This window comes from Pelodiscus sinensis, unplaced genomic scaffold, assembly GCF_049634645.1.
Source record: "Pelodiscus sinensis isolate JC-2024 unplaced genomic scaffold, ASM4963464v1 ctg75, whole genome shotgun sequence".
Lineage (NCBI taxonomy): Eukaryota > Metazoa > Chordata > Testudines > Trionychidae > Pelodiscus > Pelodiscus sinensis.
In genome coordinates, this window is record NW_027465860.1 from 81,767 (window position 1) to 87,766 (window position 6,000).

The following is a 6,000-nucleotide window of genomic DNA, read 5'->3' on the forward strand; positions in this document are numbered from 1 at the left end:
CCCCAAACTCCTCCCCGCCCCGTGCAGTCCGATGCCCCCCAAACTCCTCTCCGCCCCGTGTAGTCTGATCCCCTCCCCAAACTCCTCTCCGCCCCGTGCAGTCTGCTCCCCCCCAACTCCTCTCCGCCCCGTGCAGTCTGATTCCCCCCCAAACTCCTCTCCCCCCCGTGCAGTCTGATCCCCCCAAACTCCTCCCCGCCCCGTGCAGTCCGATGCCCCCCAAACTCCTCTCCGCCCCGTGTAGTCTGATCCCCTCCCCAAACTCCTCGCCGCCCCGTGGAGTCTGATCCTCCCCCCCGTGCAGTCTGATCCCCCCCAAACTCCTCCCCGCCCCGTGCAGTCTGATCCTCCCCACGTGCAGTCTGATCCCCCCCAAACTCCTCTCCCCCCCGTGCAGTCTGATCCCCCCCCAACTCCTCCCCCGCAGAGCCTGCAGTGCGGGATGAGGGGGCCGGGGGCAGGAGGGGAGAGGGCTGTGCGGAGCCTGCAGTGCGGGATGAGGGGGCCGGGGGCAGGAGGGGAGAGGGCTGTGCGGAGCCTGGAGTGCGGGATGAGGGGGCCATGGGCAGGAGGGGAGAGGGCTCCGCGGAGCCTAGAAATAACGAGCTTCTTACTTTGCCTGCTGTCAAAGGGCAAGACTGGGGCCACGTGGCGTGCGGAGCAGGGACAGCAGCTGGGGGCGATGGAATTACACGTGCATTACCCGCAATGACCACCGAGCGGCACTGTGGAGGCGCTACGGAATTACACGTGCATTACCGGCAATGACCACCGAGCGGCACTGTGGAGGCGCTACGGAATTACACGTGCATTACCCGCAATGACCACCGAGCGGCACTGTGGGGGCGCTACGGAATTACACGTGCATTACCCGCAATGACCACCGAGCGGCACTGTGGGGGCGCTACGGAATTACACGTGCATTACCGGCAATGACCACCGAGCGGCACTGTGGGGGCGCTACGGAATTACACGTGCATTACCGCCGGTGACTACCGAGCGGCACTGTTGCTCTGCTAAGGGCCGTTATTTCCGAATAAAAAAGATTGTTCTTAGGGTAGAAATGCCCCATTCCGAACTAAGAACACGCTGGGCGGGGCTATGCCGGGGGTCGGGGCTATGATAGGGGCGGGGCGCGCTGCGACGTGCCCCGGGAGGCCGCACTATGAGAACTACAAGTCCCAGGATGCGTCGCTAACACTTGGAGTGACAGGAGCGCGGGACCAACCGCGTCGCTCCCTGGTCAATGCCCCGTTGTGATGTCACTTCCGCTGCACCCGCCCAACCGAACAGCGCCGGGCCTGCCCTGGCCCTGCAATGGCCGATGGGAGCTGCGGACAGGGGCACTCAGTTTCCCACAAGCCACTGCGGCTACTTTCCCTACTCCCCCTCATCCGGCCCCTCCCCATTGCTGGGCGGGGCTCCTGCCTCAGAGACGGCAGCGTCCGCAGCTGATGCCCCGCCCCCACTCGGGAGAGGAGACTCCGCGGCAACCCTTCCCCCCCAAACTCCTCCCCGCCCCGTGCAGTCTGATCCCCCCAAACTCCTCCCCGCCCCGTGCAGTCTGATCCCCCCTCAAACTACTCCCCCCCGTGCAGTCTGATCCCCCCAAACTTCCCCCCGCCCCGTGCAGTCTGATCCTCCCCCCCGTGCAGTCTGATCCCCCCCAAACTCCTCCCCGCCCCGTGCAGTCCGATCCCCCCAAACTCTTCCCCGCCCCGTGCAGTGCGATCCCCCCAAATTCCTCTCCCCCCGTGCAGTATGATCCCCCCAAACTCCTCCCCGCCCCGTGCAGTCCGATCCCCCCCAAACTCCTCCCCCCCGTGCAGTCTGATCCTCCCCCCCGTGCAGTCTGATCCCCCCCAAACTCCTCCCCGCCCCGTGCAGTCTGATCCCCCCCAAACTCCTCCCCGCCCCGTGCAGTCCGATCCCCCCCAAACTCTTCCCCGCCCTGTGCAGTCCGATCCCCCCAAACTCCTCCCCGCCCCGTGCAGTCTGATCTCCCCCAAAACTCCTCCCCGCCCCGTGCAGTCTGATCCCCCCCAAACTGCGCTCCGCCCCGTGCAGTCTGAACCCCTCCCCAAACTCCTCCCCGCCCCGTGCAGTCTGATCCTCCCCCCCGTGCAGTCTGATCCCCCCCCAAACTCCTCCCCGCTCCGTGCAGTCTGATCCCCCCCAAACTCCTCTCCCCCCCGTGCAGTCTGATCCCCCCCACACTTCCCTCCGCCCCGTGCAGTCTGATCCCCCCCAAACTCCTGTCCGCCCCGTGCAGTCTGATCCCCCCCAAAGCTCCTCCCTGCCCCGTGCAGTCTGATCCTCCCCCCAAACTCCTCCCCGCTCCGTGCAGTCTGATCCTCCCCCCCGTGCAGTCTGATCCCCCCAAACTCCTCCCCGCTCCGTGCAGTCTGATCCCCCCAAACTCCTCTCCCCCCCGTGCAGTCTGATCCCCCCAAACTCCTCCCCGCCCCGTGCAGTCCGATGCCCCCCAAACTCCTCTCCGCCCCGTGTAGTCTGATCCCCTCCCCAAACTCCTCTCCGCCCCGTGCAGTCTGAACCCCTCCCCAAACTCCTCCCCGCTCCGTGCAGTCTGATCCTCCCCCCCGTGCAGTCTGATCCCCCCAAACTCCTCCCCGCTCCGTGCAGTCTGATCCCCCCAAACTCCTCTCCCCCCCGTGCAGTCTGATCCCCCCAAACTCCTCCCCGCCCCGTGCAGTCCGATGCCCCCCAAACTCGTCTCCGCCCCGTGTAGTCTGATCCCCTCCCCAAACTCCTCTCCGCCCCGTGCAGTCTGCTCCCCCCCAAACTCCTCTCCGCCCCGTGCAGTCTGCTCCCCCCAACTCCTCCCCGCCCCGTGCAGTCTGCTCCCCCTCACCACCAAACTCCTCTCCGCCCCGTGCAGTCTGCTCCCCCCCAAACTCCTCCTCCCCCCGTGCAGTCTGATCCCCCCAAACTCCTCCCCCCGTGCAGTCTGATCCCCCCCAAACTCCTCGCCCCGTGCAGTCTGATCTCCTACCCCCCACAAAACTCCTCCCTCCGTGCAGTCTGATCCCCCCCAAACTCCTCGCCCCGTGCAGTCTGATCTCCTACCCCCCACAAAACTCCCCCCGTGCAGTCTGATCCCCCCCAAACTCCTCCCCCCCGTGCAGTCTGATCCCCTACCCCCCAAACTCCTCCCCGCCCCATGCAGTCTGATCCCCCACCACCACCAAACTCCTCTCCCCCCCATGCAGTCTGCTCCCCCCAACACCAAATTTCCCAGCCGGCTTGTGCGGGGACTGGCAGCGGGACAGGCTGATGCTGCTGTTGCCTTCGAAAGTGCAGCGGGGAGCGTGAGGCGGGTGGGGGGGGAGGGGGGGCGGCTGCCTCTGCTGCGTCCCGTTCACAAGCCCAGAGGGGCCGCGCGAGGATTTTCCGGAGACCCCGAGGAGTTTTCTGCCGCTCACTTCTGTGTCCCAGCTGAGTTCCTGCCGGTCAGTGGCCCCGCCCCCAGACCAGGCCACGCCCCTGCCATTAATGACGGAGCCTGGGACCCGTCTGTGTGCCCCACAAACCCACGTGTCACTCGCCGGGGAGCCGATAGAACGTGCCCCGCGTTCCATCATTTGCATGCACCGCGCCAGGGCAATGACGTCACTAGCAGTGCGCTGCTGTTCGTAGCCGGCAGTGGCAGCTTCGCACCGAGCCGGGCCACGAGGCAGCGGGCGCAGCGCTGGGGGCGGAGCTACAGGGGAGCGGCCCGGCCGGGCGGGGTGCACACTGGGGCGCCCAAGGGCTGAGATCCGGGCGGGGCAGCGTCACGCTCTGACCTCGCTGCCGCCTCCCGCCGCCTCTCCCTTGGGGCCGGGTGGCGCGGACCGGAAGCCGCTGCACTGCCCGGATTTCCTGGGGAACACGCTCCCTGTGACGTCAGGGCCTGCCACAGAGGCAGGGCGCCACCCCGGCCAAGCAAGGAGCAGAGCTAGGGTTGCCAGATGGTTTCACCAAAATACCAGACACGCCTGACATGACATCACAATCTGCATTCCATCTGATTTAGAAAATACCAGACATTTATCAGAGGAGTAGCCGCGTTAGTCTGAATCTGCAAAAGCAGCGAGGAGTCCTGTGGCACAGAACTCCTTGCCGCTTTCGCGGACATTTATATTTTCTCAATTTGTTTCCCCGAAGAAAAAGCTGAAAGCCTGGACCGTCCAGTTCAAAACCGGACACCTGGCAACCATAAGCAGAGTGGTGCCTTGTCGGAGCGGTTCCAGCCTCCGCTCTGCTGTCCTTCCTCTGCCCCACGTACCACGGGAGCTGGTGGCCTACGCTGGCTGCACCGCCGCAGGAAACCTCCAACCCCAGTCGCTGTCCCAGCCAGGCACCCCGTGTCTGAACCCGTCCCGCCTGGCCCCGTGTCTCCTGCCTACCACCCGCTGACCTGGCACCAGCTGAGCGCTCGTACCTGGGCACCTTCCGGTCACGGTTCCCAGTCGGTTGCTGTCAGGCTGTGGACCGAGCAAACGTCACTTCCGGTCCGTGGGACTGAACGCACGTGGCGCCGGCATGATGCGAGGCCGCTCCTTGTTGCCCCACGTCGGATACAAAAGGAGCAGCTACCGCGCGGCAGTTAGGGCCTCGTGCTGAAACGCGCTGCAGCAGTGCTACTCTTCCCTGCCCCTCTCATCCCAGTTGCATGCTCCAGATGGGAGGGGAGGGGTGTCGCTTTCCAGGAGCTACTGCTGCCAGGGCACCGTCTGACTGGCACACGTCAGACGCACACGCCCGTGCAACAGCCACTCACCCTGCCAAATGCTCACACGCAGGGATGCGTGTACACACTCACAAACGCGAATTAACAGATTAACACGCCTGGGCGCCCACTCGTGCCCTCGCTCAGATGCCCACACACGCATCTGCTCAATCTGCCCGCACGCAGGCACGTGCACACACACGCAAATGGACACTTGCGGACGCACACACTTGCACTCATACTTACGTGCGCACGCATGCACGCCGAGTAACAGTCGCCTAGAAGGACTCACCAATAATATCAAACTCAAAAGCCAAAGATTAGATCAATTAGGAGACAACTATTCCCACGAGGCCCTAATCCATGGCTGGGGCTCCTCGGTGCTGCTGGGAGACCAAGTCTTTATTTCAATCCCAGTTTTGCCAACTCTCGGCATGCGTGACGCTAGGTCAATTGGCAGCCTACTCACTTAGTTTTCCGTATGATCCTAGACACGTTAAGTATCGCCAGCCAGGAGATTCGGGGAGGGTGGCGGGGGGGGGGGGGGGGGATTAATGACATTTTTAAAAATACAAAAATCGGTGTTCAGTTTCTGTTGTAGATAAACCTATGTACTTCATATGACTTGACACTGTGCCTCTCCATATAACCTTGTAACTTTGTATTAATCCATATGACCTTGTCACTTTGTATTAGAACTTGAATCCATATAACCTTGTAACTTAGTTTTCTACATAGGGTTCTAATACAGAGTATATAGTTAAAGAGGTAAAAATGTCATTTGCTAGGAGTAGAATAAGATCTTTCCCCCACTCTCTCCCCCCCACTCTGTAATCAATTGCCCAGTTGAATGAACGAGGTGTGAATGAGTAACACTTGGGAGCCAAGCACCTCCAGAGAGCTACACCAGTTGAAAAGGGGGTAGAAGCCAGACCCAAGGTGTCAAGAGGGCTCAAGAAAGAAGAGCAGACATATTGAAGGCCTTGGGGATTAGAAGCAAGCACCTTCTTTGGAAAACACCCTCTCTTAACAGACAGCACCCACAAAGGGACCAAAGGACACAGACCCAGATTTTGAATCTGGGATATATTTGCATAAGAGGGAAGCTGCTATAAAAGTGAGTTGTCTTGCAGAGGACTCCGGGTCTCATCTTGTCACCATCGGAGCATCGATCCGGATCAGCAGAAGCCCGGCTCCACCCCTCCCCCATCTAACTCACCTGGCCAGTGAAGTTAAGGGGAGCAACAAGTTGGTAACAACAGCAAGAC